This window comes from Eulemur rufifrons, chromosome 2 (genome assembly GCF_041146395.1).
Source record: "Eulemur rufifrons isolate Redbay chromosome 2, OSU_ERuf_1, whole genome shotgun sequence".
Classification (NCBI taxonomy): Eukaryota; Metazoa; Chordata; class Mammalia; order Primates; family Lemuridae; genus Eulemur; species Eulemur rufifrons.
In genome coordinates, this window is record NC_090984.1 from 5,272,748 (window position 1) to 5,292,890 (window position 20,143).

Consider the following 20,143-nt stretch of genomic DNA (forward strand, 5'->3'; position numbering starts at 1 on the left):
TTCTTTACTATAAAATTATATAAACGACCTTAGTTGCCAAGTGTACTCTCTTTTCTTCCATAGGAGAACATAATATAACACATGACAGTTTTTTTTTCAATAGGAGACATTGAAAGTTACTGATTATATGTATTTCAGAAAAAAGTTATTCTTAAAAATCTATGTTACTCCAAAAACTGAGTGGGGATTTTTACATATTTCTGATCCCCTTTTATTTGGGATCAACATGTAAATATACTAAAATGGACAAATAAAGGGAACTACATAGACATCAAATGGAGCAGAAATCTTAATGAAGTGAGTTATTAATACTTAAATTGTATAAAGAATTTGAAAGCAAACTCATGGAAATTCCAGAAGACAAATAGAAGAAATAAGTTCTAAATCCACAATTTGATCAGATTTTCTTCATTTCTGGTTGTGCCCTGTTATCACAGGGACTTCTTCAGCTCCAGGACAATTTATGCTTTAATAATCCCCTTCACAAGGAATCTTCTCAGAGCCCTCTTTATGTCATTATTCCTCAGACTGTAGATGAAGGGGTTCAGCATGGGAGTGACCACCGTGTACATCACCGAGGCTGTTGCACTGGAGTGTGAGTTGTGTGTAGCAGCAGAGCCGAGGTACACCCCTAGGCTTGTGCAGTAAAATAAGGAGACAACCGAGAGGTGAGATGCACAGGTAGAAAATGCTTTATACTTCCCCTGAGCCGAGGAGATTGCACGTATGCAGTAAACTATTCTAGAGTAAGAGTAAAGGATACCAGTGAGGGTCCCACCGCCCAGCACCACAGATGCCAGATACATCACCATGTCATTAAAGAAGGGGTCAGAGCAGGCAAGGTGGACCACCTGATTAAGTTCACAGAAAAAGTGGGGGATTTCCAACTCTGCACAGAAGGGCAGGGGCAACACCATTAAGCTTTGTAACAAAGAATTCAGGACACTCAGGATCCAGGACACCAGAACCAGCAGCCCACAGAGCCTGGGGTTCATGATGACCGTGTACTGCAGTGGGTGACAGATGGCCACAAACCGGTCATAGGCCATCATGGTCAGCATAAAGATATCCAACCCTGCAAAGAGGGTGAAAAAGTCCATCTGGGTGACGCAGCCTGCGTAGGATATGACTTTGCTCTGTGTCTGCACATTCACCAGCATCTGTGGGACAGTGGTGGACACAAAACAGATGTCTGCAAAGGACAGGTTGGAGAGGAAGAACTACATGGGGGTGTGCAGTTGGGGGTCTGAGATTGTGGCCAGGATCATGAGCAGGTTCCCAAACACAGTGATCAGGAGCATGGAGAGGAACAGCCCACAAAGGATGCGTTGTAATTCTGGGTCCTCTGAAAATCCCAGAAGAAAAAACTCTGAAATTGGTGTATCATTCCTTGGAACCACGTGGTTGACGTGACTGATAAAAAAAAAAAAAAAAAGAGAGAGAGAGAGAGAGAGAAACAGAACATGGCACAGGCATGCATTACAAACATATCAGAAATGCTCTCCTATATTCTACAGTAAAGGAGTTAATTTCTATTTTTGAAAGTTTATGCTTAAGTTGACAAAGTTGTATGTATTTATTCTGTACAACATATTTTGAAGTATATATACGTGATGTTTTGAAGTATATACACATTATGAAATAGCTAAATCTAGTCAAATAACATCTACATTACCTTGCTTAGTTACCATTTTTGTTGTGAAAACACTTATCTGCTGTCTTAGCATTTTTCAAGAACAAAATATATCATCATCTATAGTCACCATGTTTGTACATCTTCTGAACTTATTTCTTCTACATAACTATAATATTATATCCTTTGACCAACATCTCTCAAACTCCCTATCCCAACTTCCCCAGGCTCCAGTAACCTCCATTCCCAAGAAGATAATTTCTATATACTGTGTGTGAATCTTGTCCCTGTTAAGGGATCCCTTGACCATCTCTGATTAGGGACTCCTGTCCCACTCTCAACCTTTCCTTGGGGGCATTCATTCTAAAGTTTTAATTAGAAAATCTTTCATGCATGTGAAGAATATAAAGTAAATTTTGACATGTTCCAGGCATTATCTAGACAGTGAGTGAATGGTGCTAGAAAACAAAATCCCTACAATTTAGTGACGGAGAATGATAAAAGCAAATAAATAATACCACATACTATTGTCAGATGGTGATGAATACTATGAGGAACAAGAAAGAAGGTAAAATGGAAAGTGTGAAGGGGGGTGCTATTTTTCCTAGGTGTTCTGGGAAGACCAGCAGACAAGGTCACAACTGAGCAGAGACCACAATGAAGGCAGGGCAGGAGGCACCATGTTCCCCGCAGAAGGAAGTCGTGTGTGCAAGACAGAAGAAACAACCAATGAATGACTCTGAGGAATGTACTTCTTTCAGATGTTCAAGGCCAACAAGGAAGCCAATGTGGCAGGGGAATGAGCAACAGGAGAGACATGACAGAAGCTGTCAGAGGATGTTGAGGAGGGAGTGGCCTTGAAGCTGCAGACACAGGGTGTCCCTCTGTCCAGATGTTGTTGTGTTTGTACTTCATTAATTTAGTTGCAAAGGTGTCCCATGGATTGAAATGTGTCCCTATATATTCATTGGTATAGCCTTGAGTTCTGGCCTTTATATAATATTGTAAGTTACCTTTTGGAATATACTGAGCCAAGGTCCCCATTCTCTGAAACCTGATCTCATCCTAAATTTATGCACACACACACACACACACACACACACACAAGCACACAGATCATATACATACAGTATGCCCTCCTGAGGCTGTGTTCCGCCCATGTTCTTCTCACCTCAGTCACACTGGGCTCCATATCTTTAACCAGAAACGAATGGATGCTAGACAATTTGTCAATTTCCAATTATGTTTCCTGGACAAAATACAGAAATGATACCCAGAAATTCCAGTTTGGAAATCTCCCATATACATGTAACCTTAGAACTCCATTTTGGCATGGAGACTCAGGCAGATCAACTGGTTTTTGTTTTTCACATGCAAAACATATCTTTTAATTTCTCTTGTATTTACCTAGGAATTGAATTACTGGGTCACATAGGTCCTATTTGTTCATAAGAAACTGCTGAACAATTCTCAAAAGTGATTTTATGGGGCAGCCCCTTTCTCATATTTTGTGTGGCATTTTTTCTTGTTTGTTATTCTTGGTCTTTACATTTTGATCTCTTTTTTTTTTTTTTTTTTTTTGACAAATCCAATAGTTACACTCTAGTCCTGGCTCTGGTCTTCATCTAACATGCAAAGACATCCCTAGACCATACTCTATAAAATCCTGCGCACACCATGGTAATCCTCTCCTTCTGCTTAGGGTATGCGCCTGTGTATGATTTATCCCTGAGAGCATTACATCACACACACAGCTATTGCATTCCATTGTGTTCACCATTAGATCAAAAGTTCCAAACGAACAGGAATTTCACCTGCTTTGATTACTTTGCTATTTTCACAGAGGTACATGGATACGTGTGCATTATATAGAAAACATTAAAACAATGAGAAGTTATGAAATAAAAAGAATGTCAGGGAACAGAGCCCCATTAACTTTATTATTTCAAATGTACTGTATTAAACAAAATTGGATGGGACAAAAATTAATTGAAATATGACAAAATAATAATAATTTAATAATATCAAAATGGATTGATTATATAATTGGCCATAACCTCTACATCAAGTTATAGAACATATAATTATCTCAGAATGCTCTGGCACATAACACATATTCATTGTTTATGGAATGGATCAGGAAACAAGTCTCAGTGTATGTGGATATTTAATACATGACAAGGCTGTATTTCAATTTAGTTGGAAAAGGCTGGATTACTGAATAAACGCTGGCATGAATGTCTATCAGCCTGGAAGATAATTAGGTTCAATCCCTGTCTCACATCTTACAAAAATTATCATATTTAAAGACCTTAATATAAAAGTAAAGAATACTTGTTACATGAATACGTAGAAAACTACATATGAAATCTACATCGTAGGCAAACCATTTTAACTGAGGCAAGAAACAGAAGTATGACTATATATCTATATTTATAAATAGATAAACTAAAAATTTTTGAAATTTTTTATGACCACACATATACTCTTAAAAATCAATGAGGAAACATTAATCTGCAAAAATCACTTGAAATGGTGATGACTGTAGAAAACTTGGTAAACAATAATAAGCAAAGCAAAATGGTGATCGTATATATGCATCTTTACTCAAACCAGTAATAGTTTAAGACAACAAAAAGAAATCTCATTGAAACCCCTCAGCCTGGGAAAATCTTAAAGAGCTGTCACATTGTGTGGGGTTCAAAGTTTTAAACAGATAGCAAAGGAGGACACCCCAATTTTGCTGGCAGAAATATGTAGTGCTGCAAAAACCTAAGAAAACAATCTAGACAAAACTATAAGTATTGAAAATACAGATATTCATTAACCGAAGTTTTGTCAGTGCCTGCACTACTGAAATTCTTGGTCAGGTAATTTATTGTGATGGGGTCTTTCCTGTGCATTACATTATGTTTCCCAGCATCCCTATTCTCTACCGACCCTTCCCCAGGTTGAAAGCCAAACAAGGCATTGCTCAATATCCCCTGGGGGACATAATCTCCCCCAGGAGAAATTCACACATCACCTTAGTGAGATGATAAACAGTGATTTACAAATGATGGCCAAAGGTGATGCAACTTCTGGAAATATATCTAATAAAAAAAGACAAAAGTCATAAATAGGAATGACAGAGGGGTGAAAACCAATGGGAAATATATACATGGCAGTTTATTTAGCCAAATTGTGCAGGAGCGCATTCTACATGTATAAAGCAATGAGGAAAACAAAATATGACTGACGGATGCATTTGCCTACACAAGATTCATAAACTTTCACAGATTCCCCTCACATACACTGAAACTTGCATGCAAGAACTAACTGGCATATGCCAAATGTGTTGAAACATTCCAATTCTTGATTTAAAAAATGCAATCAAAACCAGGAATAAAAACACCTAAACCCACCATGCAAAAGCAAAGGATGTGCACAAACTATTTGCAGTAGAGTGTTTCATGTCTGGCAAACACAAATATATTCAGCCACACTAGTAAGGAAACAACTGCAGACTAAAGGCCATTAGTATATGATATTTCACCTACTAAATAAATTTCCTATTTCATTTGAATACCCAGCATGAGAGAACATACTGCAAAATGTGTGCCTCACAAACTGCTGTTGTCAGGTACTATTTGGAAGGAATTCATTGGTCAGGATCTTTCTCATCAGTATGGAAATGCTCAGATAACACCCCTTTGTAAAAATGAAAAAATAATTGCCTTTATTTCAGTGTATATTCCTCCACAGCTAATAGCATATTTCTCTTCTCCAATTATTGCAAAGACCCTTGGTCACATGTTCTATTTTTACTGGAACCACCTTAAATGTCCCATGTCCTCTTCCAACTGGGCTTCCCTTACCATTACTTATCAACACTCACACTCCATGGCTGGGTTCAAGGTCCATGCCTGTTTTTAGCATTATAAATAAATACCTGAATCAATTAATTAATCAAGCAGCAATCTCTCTGCTCTAGACTTGGCTAGATTTGCTCTCAGGTGACCTCAGAGACATGGTCACAGCATCCATTCTCCCTGACCCTTTCCTTCAGGACCTCCTGCGTCTTGGACTCACCTTGATAGGTTTTCTGAAAGGAAGGTCTCAGTGTGGAAGCCAGAAATCCTCCCTGGATGGCTGATAATGAAAACTGAAGCTCAGTCCCAAGATAATGCAGAGGAAAATGTCCCTAATCCAGATGTAGGACTCCCAAGAGGAACAACTACATCCTATCCAGCCCAGGCCTGTGTATGCTGGGGAACAACAGCAAAGAGGGATATTTCCAGCTTCATATTCTGCTCATTAGGCACATTTCCCTCTTGTCATTCCAGCCCTGTGCACATCATTTCCCTCTGGGACATAGCTCTGCACCAAAAGGGATATTTTCTCTGCATTCTCTGTTCTCAAGACACCAGATAAAACAGGAAGCGAATCCAGTCTTTGTTACTCCTTCTCCATGGACTTGCTTGTTGTCCAGAGACCTAACCTGTTAACACTGAACCCAACCCTGCGTGAAATTTTTCTCCAAAGTCTAAACTGAGGAACCTGTCCTGACTAGGACCCTTGGATCTTCAAATCACTGACAAGTGCTGGGAATGCAGCCCTTGATATCTCCCAGAAATTGCTCTTCCCCTCTTCACCAAGGGAGTGAACTGTATTCTCTTGATGGAAAACCATGGGTACCAAATGTCTTGGCTTCACAGAGGTTTTTCCAAAACAATTAAAAAATTTCATACTTGCAACTCAGGTGGTTATTTAGGAATTTGTTTTATAATTTTCTTTATTTGTGAATTTTCTAAAATGTCTTGGGCCATAATAAATTTCAGAATGTTTGTAACAGGTGATACCTATACAATATCTACATGTTGATTAATATTGGTTATATTCCATGTGTACTTTGTAACAGTGGAAGAATTATAGAGTATTCCTGCTCATTCATGGACTGCACAAAAAGAAAGATCTTGATAAATTAGAAAACCTCCATCGGAGAACTATGTTCACTCAGAAAAATGCAGAAAATATCATAGTGTGACCAGACGAAGAAAGTATCATTGTTTTATTTTCTGCATAAGCAAAGACTTAGTGGTCATAAAACCTATATTCAACTAAAAGGTATGCTGGCATTGCTTCTTGTACATCACTTCATGCTGTCCCTTCTGCGTACCTTGGAGTCTCTAGTGACTCCAATCTCTTCTCTTACATTCAGAACTCTACACTGAATCTTTCTCCTCAATTTTCTCTCCTCTTTCAAATTCCTACATCTCTGTGGTTTATTTACATTTCAAATGCCACCTACTCCAGTAAAGACTGCCTCAAGAAATACCAGTACCAGGATGGAAAGTCTTAAGAATATGGTAAATAGCAGTTCAATCAAAACAATAACAGTGTATCCAGGAAGATGTCATCAGTAACCTCAGTGAATGGGTATATACACACATAGTGGGTGCGCTGCACACCATCTGGGGGATGGACACACTTGGGGCTCTGACTTAGGTGGGGCAAGGGCAATAAATGTAACCTAAACATTTGTACCCCCTTAATATGCTGAAATTTAAAAAATTTTTTAAAAATTTAAAAAACCCCGAAACTCTTAAAAATAAAAAAAATAAAAAATGAAAAATAAATAAAATTTGTTTTTCCCAGTTTGGCAGGGAAAATAAGACTACATTCTTTTTTTTTAATTTAAAAAAAAATTTTATTGCTTAAAATTGCTTTTGCTACACAGGGTCTTCTCTGGTTCCATACAAAGTGTAAAATTATTTTTTTATGTCTCTGAAAAATGATGTTGGCAATTTAATAGGGATTGCATTGAATCTGTAGATCACTTTGGGTAGTATAGACATTTTAACAATATTGATTCTTCCAATCCACGAGCATGGTATGGTTTTCCACCCATTTACATGTTCTGCGATTTCCTTCCTCAGTGTTTCGTAGTTCTCCCTATAGAGGTCCTTTACCTTTTTAGTTAAATATATTCCTAGGTATTTTATTTTCTTTGTTGCTATTTTGAAGGGTATTGAGTCCTTAATTTGGTTCTCCATTTGACTGTTATTGGCATATATGAATGTCTCTGATATTTGTGTATTGATTTTGTATCCTGAGACTTTACTGAATTCATTGATCAATTCCAGGAGTCTCTTGGTTGAATCCTTGGGGTTTTCCAGATATAACATCATATCATCAACAAAGAGTGAGAGTTTGATCTGTTCTTTCCCTATTTGGACTCCCTTAATTCTGCTCTCTTACCTGATGGCTCTCGCAAGGACTTCCAATAGAAGACTGAAACAGAACCCACATCTTTCACCTCTCACAAAAATCAAATCACGGTGGATAACAGACTTAAACCTTAGGTGCGAAACTATTAGAATTCTAGAAGAAAATGTAGGAAAGACTCTTATAGACATTGGCCTAGGCAAAGAATTTATGAAGAAGACCCCAAAGGCAATCACAGCAACAACAAAAATAAATGAATGGGACCTGATTAAATTAAAAAGCTTCTGCACGGCCAAAGAAACAGTCACGAGAATAAACAGACAACCTACAGAATGGGAAAAAATTTTTGCATACTACATATCAGAGAAAGGACTGATAACAAGAATCTATTTAGAACTCAGGAAAATCAGTAAGAAAAAATCGAGCAACCCTATCAAAAAGTGGGCAAAGGACATGAATAGAAATTTCTCAAAAGAAGATATAAGAATGGCTAACAAACATGAAAAAATGCTCAACATCCCTAATCATCAGGGAAATGCAAATCAAAACCACAATGAGGCCGGGCGCGGTGGCTCACGCCTGTAATCCTAGCACTCTGGGAGGCCGAGGCGGGTGGATCGCTCAAGGTCAGGAGTTCGAGACCAGCCTGAGCAAGAGCGAGACCCCGTCTCTACTAAAAATAGAAAAAAATTATATGGACAACTAAAAATATATATATAGAAAAATTAGCCAGGCATAGTGGCGCATGCCTGTAGTCCCAGCTACTCTAGAGGCTGAGGCAGGAGGATCGCTTGAGCCCAGGAGTTTGAGGTTGCTGTGAGCTAGGCTGACGCCACGACACTCACTCTAGCCTGGGCAACAAAGTGAGACTCTGTCTCAAAAAAAAAAAAAAAAAAAAAAAAAGCACAATGAGATTTCACTTAACTCCAGTGAGAATGGCCTTTATCAGAAAGTCCCAAAACAATACATGTTGGCGTGGATGCAGAGAGACAGGAACACTCATACACTGCTGGTGGGACTGCAAAATAGTGCAACCCCTGTGGAAAGCATTATGGAGATACCTTGAACAGATTCAAGTAGACCTACCATTTGATCCAGCAATCCCATTATTGGGCATCTACCCAAGAGAACAAAAGTCATTCTATAAAAAAGACACCTGTACCCGAATGTTTATAGCAGTACAATTCACAATTGCAAAGATGTGGAAACAACCCAAATGCCCATCAATTCATGAGTGGATTAGTAAAATGTGGTATATGTATACCGTGGAGTATTATTCAGCTATAAGGAATAACGGTGATATAAAATCCCCTTTGTTCTCCTGGAGAGAGTTGGAACCCATTCTATTAAGTGAAGTATCCCAAGAATGGAAAAATAAGCACCACATGTACTCACCAGCAAATTGGTTTCCCTGATCATCACTTTAGTGCACATTTGGGAATAACACCAATTGGGTATTGGACTGAGGTGGGGGGTGGGGAGAGGGGATGGGTGTATACCTACATGATAAGTATGGTGCCCACTGTCTGGGAATGATCACGCTTGAATGTTCTGACTCAGGGGGATGGGGGTGGGGGGAGGGGATGGGGTGTATATCTACATGATGAGTGCGATGTGTACTGTCTGGGGAATGGACATGCTTGAAGCTCTCACTCAGGGGGATGGGCGGGACATGGGCAATATATATAACCTGAACTTTTGTACACCCATAATAAGCTGAAATAAATAATATTAAAAATAGGACACATGAGAGATACTAGCCAACCAAAAAATAAATTTTAAAAACCCCAAAACTCTGAAAAATAAAAAAAAATGAAAAAATGAAAAATAAATAAAATTTGTTTTTCCCATTTTGGCAGGGGAAAAAAAGACTATATTCTTTTTTTTTTATTTTTTTTATTTCAGCATATTATGAGGGTACATATATTGCCCTTGCCCCACCCGAGTCAGAGCATCAAGCATGTCCATCCGCCAGATGGTGTGTACTACATCCACTACATGTGTATATACCCATCCCCTCCTACCCCCTCCCACCTGCCCAACACCTGATGAATGTTACTACTATATGTGCACTTAAGTGTTGATCAGTTAATACCAATTTGATGGTGAGTACATGTGGTGCTTGTTTACATTCATTACTATTCTGTTACTCAACTTTATTTTAGCATATTGTATAAAAAAGTTACTACTACATGGAAGTTTCTTTCCAGGTAATCAGGGGAGCTTGGAAGGACACGCATGTTTGTACAGGAAAACTTGTGACCCTGAGTCACATGACTGGACAGAAATTCAAACTATCCTGTGAGGAAATCTTTGACATGAAGTTTAAGGAGAGCTCTTAGCACATGGGAGATTTACGCTAAATGATATTGAACTAGTTCATTCACCACCCATACAGTGATTACAGCAAGACTTAGAAAAAGGGGGTGATGGTTCATTGATAGCAATGGGAGCACTCATACATGTATGCAGAACTGGAAGTTTTCTAGCAGAACTGGAAGATAATTAAATAATAAAACATAGAATTAGCCCACCCACCTTTCACTGCAAAGAACAATCCCTCCTTACACATGAACAGTCTTCCATCCTTCAATGAGTAGATACAACGAATGAAAAAGAAATATTTTGCATCATCACAAAATGTATTATTTAAAATTTACTACATTTTATTTATATTTGACTCAGACTCTAAGGCCATACTAAAAAAACATTGACTCAAATTTGTCTTGTTATGTAGACTTCCCTTGAAGACATGCAGATGATCAATTTTTGTCAAACTGGTGTGTTAAATGATACATTGTCAGGAAGTACAGTTTAGGGAGTGACATACACAAGAATGATGGACACAAAAATTGGAAAATTGTGGTGTCAGGCTTTTCTTTACTATAAAATTACATAAATGACGTTAGTTGCCAAGTGTAGTCTCTTTTTCCCCCATTGGAGAACATAATATGACACATGACAATTTTTTCAGTAGAAGAAAATGAAAATTTCTCAGCCTATGCATTTAAGAAAAGAATTATTCATAAGAAATACATGTTGCTCCAAAAAATGAATGAAGATTTTTAAGTATTTCTCATCTATGTTTGGGATCACCTTGTAAAAATATAAAAATAGACAAAGAGGAAAACTGTCCAGATATCAAATGGAGCAGAAATCTTAATGAGGTGAATTATTTAATTGTAATCAAAGTCATTTAATTTCCAGGAGATAAAGAAAAGAAACAAGTTCTAAATCCAACCGTCTAATCAGATTTTCTTCATTTCTGGCTATGAAGCTTTGACCCTGTTATCACGGGCACTTCTTTAGCCCCAGGAAAATTTATGCTTTAATAATCCCCCTCCCAGGGAATCTTCTCAGAGCCCTGTTTATGCCATTATTCCTCAGACTGTAGGTGAAGGGGTTCAGCATGGAGTGACCATCGTGTACATCACCGAGGCTGTTGCGCTGGAGTGTGAGTTGTGTGTAGCAGCAGAACTCAAGTACACCCCTAGGCTTGTGCAGTAAAATAGAGAGACAACCGCGAGGTGAGATGCACAGGTGGAAAATGCTTTACACTTCGCCTGAGCTGAGGAGAGTGCACGTGTGGAGGAAACTATCTGAGAGTAAGAGTAAAGGATCCCAGCAAGAGGAAAAACAGCCAGCACCACAGCTGCAATATGTATCACCACGTCATGAACAGAGGTGTCAGAACAGGCAAGGTGGAGAATCTAAGTTCACAGAAAAAGTGACGGATTTCCAAGTTTGTACAGAAGGACAGCCACAGCACCATTACGCTTTGTGACAAGGAATTCAGGCCACTTATGATCCAGGAAGCCAGAACCAGCAGTTCACAGAGCCTGGGGTTCATGATGGCCGTGTAGTGCAGGGGGTGACAGATGGCCACACACCGGTCATAGGCCATCACCGTCAGGAGGAAGATGTCTAACTCTGCAAAGATTATGGAAAAGTGCATCTGGGTGACACAGCCTGCATAGGATATGACTGCTGTGTGTCTTGATGTTCACCAGCATCTTTGGGACCATGGTAGAGACAAAACAGATGTCTACAAAGGACAGGTTGGAGAGGAAGAAGTACATGGGGGCATAGAGGTGGGAGTCTGAAATTGTGGCCAGGATAATGAGCATGTTCCCGAGAACCGTGACCAAGTACATGGAAAGGAACAGCCCAAAGAGGATAGGCTGCAATTCTGGTTCCTCTGAAAGTCCCAGAAGAAGAAACTCTGAAATTCTTGTATTGTTTCCTAGCTCCATGTTGTGGAGGTAACTACCGGGAAAGAGAAAAATAATGTGACTCATTTTCACTCAAGACGTTAACACTCACATAGTTGAAATGTTACAAAATATTTTTGTAGCTGATAATTAATTTCTATATTTTGTGTATTTAACTTGTTTTCTATCTGTTTCCCCAAGAACTGTTTCTTTATTTTTCTTTTTATTTTATTCTTTTTAATTCAGGATATCATGGGGGTACAAACATTTTGTTATATAAAATGCATTTGCCCCACCCAAGCCAGGGCTACGAGCGTGTCCCTACCAGATACAATACGTTCTGGTTCCATTAGTTGTGGGTTTACCCCACTCCCACCCACCCCACCTGACAGGCACCCAGTGAGTATTACCACCATGAGGTCGTATATCTCCAGTTTAATGAGAAATTCTTTCACGCATTTGAGTTGTACAGAGTGTCAGCCATATTCCAGGCACTGTTTAGGTAATGAACATAGCTTGCTTACAATTCAGTTTGATGGAGAAAGAATATGAGCTGATCAAGAAATAATCATGTGACATGTTAAATGGTTATAACGTCTTAGAAGACAATGAAAGCAAATATAAAAGAGAGTGGATAGGGAGTGCTATTCTTTTGTGTGTGTCCAGGCAAGACCAGCAGACAAGGTGACATTTGAACAGAGACCTCCAGGAAGAGAGGGTGGGACCCCTGAGGATATCTGGGGACAGGTGTGCCCGGCAGAGGGAATGATTAATGCACAAGCCCTGAGGAAGGTGTTTGTTTTGTAAAACCAAGGCTCAGAAAGAAGCATGTGTCACAAGGCAAACAAGCAAGAGTGACAGTGATGAGAGATGGTGTTGGGGGGTGTTGGAGAATGGGATGGCTTCCTCCCTACTGCTGAAACTTTGAGACTCTGAGAGTCCCTCATTCGCGTGTTGCTCAAAGCTCTCTAAATTCACGTAGCCCTCTAAGGATGAAGACAGAGCAGCGAATTCCAGTTGGTAATCTTCTCATGGACGTGTTGACTTGGGATTTCATTTTTATAGGACATTTTTGTGCTCTATATTTAACAAAACATAAAAACGCTCCTGAATAAACAGAGAGAAAAGAGTCAAATGGGCATGATTGGATAGGAGCAGCGGGGGGAAGATCTGGTATACACACATGGTCTAGGAGAGGTTGGGATGAAGAAATCTTCCTTGGTTCTGCCAGGATTGCAATCCTGGTTAAACACCCTTGATGCTCAGAATAATTAATCAAGAATAAGGAGTGGTATCTCTATAGTCTCAAGACACTTTATAGATTGAACATTCTGAGAGAAAAAATGAGCAAAGAAAATAAATCCACAATCCAACAAATGAAATATAGAACAAATTACAACAAAAGTGGGGGTTTTCAAAGAAGCAACAGTAAAAGATTTTTCTAAATGATAGTAAATGCAAAACATTTGAAATCAGAAAAAAACAGGTTTGGCATCTCATATCTACCATGTACCAGCTGTTTTAACTTGGAAAGTCAACAAAACCACTCTAAATGATGTGTATTACTTTGTTTTTATGGATACATAATATTTGTAAATATTAAAGGGGTACATGTGATATTTTGATATAAGTATACAATGTGTAATGATCATATCTGGATAATGTGGATATTTATCACCTCAAACATTTATCATTTATTTGTGTTGGAAACATTTCATATCTTCTCTTCTTGCTCTGTTGAGATATACACTAAATTATTGTTAACTATACTTTCCCTATTGTGCTCTGAAACAATCTTATTCCTATTAATGGTATTTCTGTAGTTATTAACCAACCTGTCTCCATCCTTCTGTCCCCATTACACTTTCCAGCCTCTTGTAACCACCATTCTATTCACTACCTCCATGATATCAGCTTTATTAGCTTTCACATATGAGTGAGAACATGTGACATTTTTCTTTGTGTCTGGCTTGTTTCACTCAACTTAGACACTTCCAGTTTCTTCCCTGTTGCTACAAATGACAGAATCTCTAAATATTAATATTGTTTCCTCTATAGTGGTACAGCAGTATCCATCTTCCTGAGGTGATCAACAGACTAAATTAAAATTTTAAAGCAATTTCCAATAGTTCTTCTTAGTAAATGAATGGTTATCATTGGTGATGAGACAGAGTTCATCTTTTTCCTTCTCCCTCTCAAACAGTTTCATTCCTTTCTCACCTCTCGGTTCCCATTTCTACAGCCTCCTTTCAGTTCCTTGTCGTCTGTCCTGGCCTTCCTGCTGGCAGCCCTCTATTCCAACATTGTCATTGAACCAGAGAAGTCCATGTTTCAAAGCAGATCATTTAATGTCCCCCTTAATGCCCTCCCCACCCTGCGATTCCTCAGTGGAGAATGAAGCTGAAATCCTACATCTTCAAATACAAGGTTCCACTCTCTGTGAAGACCTTCCCACTGCCGCCCACATTGACCTCCCCCAAATCGAACTTGTCTGTCAGCTTCAACCAGAAACCAGTATATGAGACAGATAGGAATTTCCAACTTGTTTCTGACCATAGTTTTGAATAACGTCAGGAGAGCAGGAAAATGACAGAGGACAAAAGAGTTGGATATCGGAGAGCAGAAAGCATTAAGACAGAATGGCATGAATTCAATAAAGAAATTCAGATCAAACAGATTGAAACTCCAGGCCATAAATAAAGGTGCAAAGTCTGCTTCAATGATCTGACAATTGAATCACAATTTATTTTTTTTACTTTTTATTTCAGCATATTACAGGGGTACAAATATTTAGGTTACGTATATTGCCCTTGCCCACCCCTCGAGTCAGAGCTTCAAGTGTGTACATCCCCCAGCTGGTGAGCATCACACTCATTATGTATATATATATACCCATCCCCTCCTACCGCCTCCCATCTGCCCTGCAACCGATGAATGTTATTCCTATATGTGCACTTAGGTGTTGTTGAATCACAATTTCTGACTCTGAGATGAAGAGCTCTGAAATCCCATGCAAAACTTGAACAATGGCCCTTTCATTACACCCCATTGAGGAATCTTCTCAGAGCCCTCCTTATGTCTGTCTTCCGCAGACTGTAGACGAAGGGGTTCAGCATGGGAGTGACCACCGTGTACACCACCAAGGCTATTGCACTGGAGCACGAATTCTGGGTAGCAGCAGAGCTGAGGTACACCCCTAGGATTGTGCAGGAAAATAAGGAGACAACTGAGAGGTGAGATGCACAGGTGGAAAATGCTTTATACTTCCCCTGAGCTGAGGACATTGCACGTATGGAGCAAACTATTCTGCAGTAAGAAAGAATAAAGAGTCCCAGCCAGGGAACCACCACCCAGCACCACAGATATCAGATACATCACCATGTCATTAAAGAAGGTTTCAGAACAGGCAAGGTGGACAACCTGATTAAGTTCACAGAAAAAGTGAGGATTTCCAAGTGTCTACAAAAGGACAGTGACAACACCATTAAGCTTTGTAACAAGGAATTCAGGTCACTCAAGATCCAGGGCACCACAACCAGCAGCCCACAGAGCCTGGGGTTCATGATGACCGTGTACTGCAGTGGGTGACAGATGGCCCCAAACCGGTCATAGGCCATCATGATCAGCATAAAGATATCCAACCCTGCAAAGAGTATGAAAAAGTCCATCTGGGTGACGCAGCCTGCGTAGGATATGACTTTGCTCTGTGTCTGCACATTCACCAGCATCTTTGGGACAGTGGTGGAACCAAAACAGATGTCTGCAAAGGACAGGTTGGACAGGAAAAAGTACATGGGGCTGTGCAGGTGGGAGTCTGAGACTGAGGCCAGGATGATGAGCAGGTTCCCAAACACAGTGATCAGGTGCATGGCCAGGAACAGCCCAAAGAGGACGGGTTGCAGTTCTGGGTCCTCTGAAAATCCCAGAAGAAGAAATTCTGAAATTCATGTATCATTCCCTCCTTCCATCTTGTTGACATGACTGATAGGAAGAGAATGAGAACATGACACAGGCATGCATTGCAAACCTATCAGAAATGCTCTTTTATATTGTACAGTAAAGAAATTAATTTCCATTTTTAAAAGTTTACTTTTAACTTGACAAATAAAGTTGCATGTATTTGTTGTGTACAACATGATGTTTTGAAGTATATATACATTACAGAATAGCTAAATCTAGCCAATTAACATCCACATTATCTCATTTAGTCATTGTTTTTGTAGTGAGAGCACTTATTCACTTTCTTAGCATTTTTCAAGAATAATATATATCATCAACTATAGTCACCAGGCTGTGCAATACATCTGTTGAACTTATTCATCTTATGTAACTGTAACATTATATCCTTTGACCAACATCTGCCCAACACCCTACCCCAGTTGCCCCAGCCTCTGGGAACTTCCATTCACGAGAAGTTAATTTCTATATTTTGTGTGTGAACCTTTTCTCTGTTAGGGGATCCCTTGTCCGTCTCTTCTTAGGAACTCTCGTATCACTCTCAGCCTTTCCTTGAAGGCCTGTATTCTAAAGTTTTAATTAGAAAATGCTTCATGCATTTAAAGAATACAAAGTGAATTTTGACATGTGCTAGGCATTTCCTAGAGTAGATGGTGCTAGAAAACAAAAGTCCCTGCAATCTAATGTCAGAGAAAAGGAAAAGCACATGAAAGAAATATCACATACTATGTCAGATGGTGACAAATCCTATGAAGAACAAGAAAGAAGGTAACAAGGAAACTGTGAGTGGTGGTGTTATTGAGCAGGGACCACAGGGACAGGGTGTGAGGCACCATGTTCCCTGCAGAAGGAAGTCGTGTGTGCAAGGCAGAAGAAATGACCAGTGAAAGGCCCTGAAGAATGTGCTTCTTTCAGATGTTCAAGGCCAACAAGGAAGCCAGTGTGGCAGGGGAATGAGCAAGAGGAGAGTGATGAGAGAAGGTGTCAGAGGATGTTGAGGAAGCAGGTGGTCCTATAGCTAATGAAACGTGCAGACACAAGAAGTCCCTCTATCCAGATGCTGTTGCCATTGCACTTCATTAATTTAGTTGCAAACGTGTCCCATGGATTGAAATTCGTCCCCTGTATGTTCCCTGCTGTAGCCTTAAGTTCTGGCCTTTATATAATATTGTAAGTTTCCTTTCATAATATATTGAGCCAAGGTTTCCATTTTCTGAAACCTGCTCTCACCCTAACGGTATGCACACACACACACACACACACGCACACACGCACACACACAGTACAGTGTGCCCTCCTGAGGCTGTGTTCCGCCCATGTTCTTCTCACCTCAGTCAAACTGGGCTCCACATCTGCATCCGGAAATGAATGGATTCCAGGCAAGTGGTCAATATCACATTATGTCTCCTGGACTAAATACAGAAATGATACCCAGAAATTCCAGTTTGAAAATCTCCCATACACATGTAACCCTAAGACTCCATTTTCGTAGGGCCAGTTTCTGCCTTGCAATTAAAGAAATATATATATATTTCTAAATCTGTCCAATAAACAGAGAAAGAGGAATTAATTTGACCTGAAAGGGGAAAAAGATCTACTAAGCTAAGGTGATCCCTGAGAGACAATAAGGAAGAAAAAACTTCCTAGTTTTGGAGAATTCCCAGCTCCTTGGTATCCCCTTGATGCTCAGCAAAAATAATGAAATACAAGGAAAAATCTACAAAGTGACAAACACAAGACAAGTGTCTTGTCTGCGTCAAGACACTTACAGATAGAGAACAACAATGGAAAAAATGGGCATATAGTACAAATCAATAATGCAAAAAAGGAAATATACAAGGAACTGCTAAGTGTGGACATTTTTTAGGTGAAACAGTAGAGAGATTTTTATTTTTTTCTGCCTACTGTAAGTTTATTGGACATATTGGTTTTTTTTTTTTTTTTTTAGACAGGGTCTCACTCTGTCATCATAGAGTGCAGTGGTGTCATCATAGCTCACTGTAACCTCAAACTCCTGGGCTTAAGTGATCCTCCTGCTTCAGCCTCCCAAGTAGCTGGAAGTACAGGCACTCGCCACAACGCTTGGCTAATGTTTAAAACTTTTTTGTAGAGATGGGGTCTTGCTGTGTTGCTCGGGCTGGTCAATTGGTTTTTGTATTTTATATGGTCTGCTAGCAGGTGAGGCAGCCCTTTCCCATATTTCTTGAGTGGTGTTTTTGCTTCTGTTATTTTTGATCTTTACATTTTTCTTTCTTTTTTTTTTTTTTTTGACAAATCCAATGGTCACACTCTAGTCCTGGTTCTGGTCTTCATCTCACATGCAAAGGCATCCCTCGGCCACACTCTATAAAATCCCGCGCACACCGTGATAATCCTCTCCTTCTGCCCAGAATAAATTCCTGTGTATGATTCATCCCTGAGGGCATTACATCACACACACACTGATTGCACTGTATTGTGCTCACCATTGTATGAAAGATCCAAATGGCAGGACTTTCATCTGCTTTGATTACTTTTTTATTTTTTAAATTTCCACATATTCATGTGGTACAAATGTTTCAGGTTACATCGATCACTTTTGTAATGTGTAAGTTCCAGCTATAGGTGTGCCCATCACCCAAATAACAGACACATTAAAAACCAGACAAAAAGGTAAATAAAAAGATGTCTACATCTGACACCATGGGCAGTTAAACAAACAAGCACAGGAGCAAGACTTCCCAAGTATCTCTCCCAAACAAACACTTGTCTTTAGCCTGTTGGAGAACATGGGTGGTGGCTGGTCCAGCCTTGGGCCACCTTGGGCCACCTTGGGCCACGCTCTCTCTGTTCTGGCTCTGAGCACTCACCTTTGGGCTTCTGAGCCACAGCTCCAGACAAGCTCAGCAGAAAGCAGAGTCCTGGAACCGAAGGGAAGCAGAAGGCAGAGACATGAAACAATCAAGGAAAGATACCAGGAAATTCCCCAAGGGCTGTATATTGGTTGAGTTTGAAAATGACAATTGAATTTACTATAGATGGACTGGGTTTTAACTGAGCTTTTAAAAAATGAGGTTCAAAGCCACATTTCCCAAGAAGTGGGGAAAAGCTAATTCTAGAAGACAGATAACATTTTGGTTTTAGTGTCAAGATGTTTGTTTTCTTCCAATTTGCCTTCTAGTAAGAGTAATAAACTTTGTTTCTTCAAAATGTCATCCACTCCTGAGTTTGGAATGTGTGTTGTGTCACTGACAGGAAGTCATTCTTAGGTTCAGGCTGCATGTCGCTCTGCAGGATATCTTTGGTGAGCCTATGGGCCGGGCTCTTGCTTTGGTTGTGGGCCAGGTTTAAGTACTGAGGGGAAAGTCTCCGTCAGGAGGGAGAGGTGAGGGTGCAGGGGGACCAGGGGTGACCAAGGAGTCGCTCGCTTGTCTGTCCTCGGCCAGAGGGAGGATGCCTGGTGTGGGGGGAGGAGGCAGTTGAGATTTGAAGGCAGGTAGGAAGGACGTTTCCTTTTTAGGCAGAATCACAGGGTGGTACTGGGTCATCTGTTCCCTACTTGTGGTGAGTTCTGGGGCGATGCCAGCCATGTGGGGTAGGGGGCGGAGGAAGGGGCCGGCAGCTGGGGAGGAAGAGTTGTCCCAAGGCTGAGACAGGGGAACGGTGGGTGCCACAGGAGCTCTGGAGTCTCCTGGGGACATGAGACTGCAGCTCTTGGAGTATGGATATGGAGGGATGCATGTGTGTGTGTGTGTGTGTGTGTGTCTTTCTCTTTGTGTGTCTGGCTGTGTGTGTTTGTGTGCTGGTCTGTGTGTATGTCTGTGTGTGCATGTGTGTGCATGGTGTGTCTGTGTGTGCATGTCTGTGTGTACATGTGTGTGTACAAGTGTGTGTAAGAGCATGTGTTTGCGTCTCTGCATGTGTGTTCCACCATGACCGTGTGTGGGTGCACACACGTGGTCACACAGGGCGGGCAGCCTCTGGGCCTGTGAGTGGCTCCCTGGGCTGGGCACTGACCCTCGCACCTCTTCTCTTCGCCACTAGCTCTGCCTGCAGCGGGCCCCGCCTGGCTCCAGGAGGACAGAGCACAGGAAGAAGCCGTGGCGCCTGGGTTGCTGACCACCTGTTCACAAGTAAGTAAAAAACCCTTCTGCTG

At 40.4% G+C, this 20,143-nt stretch overlaps 4 pseudogenes; 1 reads left to right on the forward strand and 3 right to left on the reverse strand.

The window, feature by feature from the left end:
* Positions 1-20,143, forward strand: part of LOC138399495 (cytochrome P450 4F2-like) — an 859,494-nt pseudogene that overhangs the window by 677,253 nt on the left and 162,098 nt on the right.
* Positions 462-5,536, reverse strand: LOC138380890 (olfactory receptor 7A10-like; annotated as a pseudogene).
* LOC138380891 (olfactory receptor 7A17-like) lies at positions 11,245-12,093 on the reverse strand (annotated as a pseudogene).
* LOC138380892 (olfactory receptor 7A17-like) lies at positions 15,090-19,577 on the reverse strand (annotated as a pseudogene).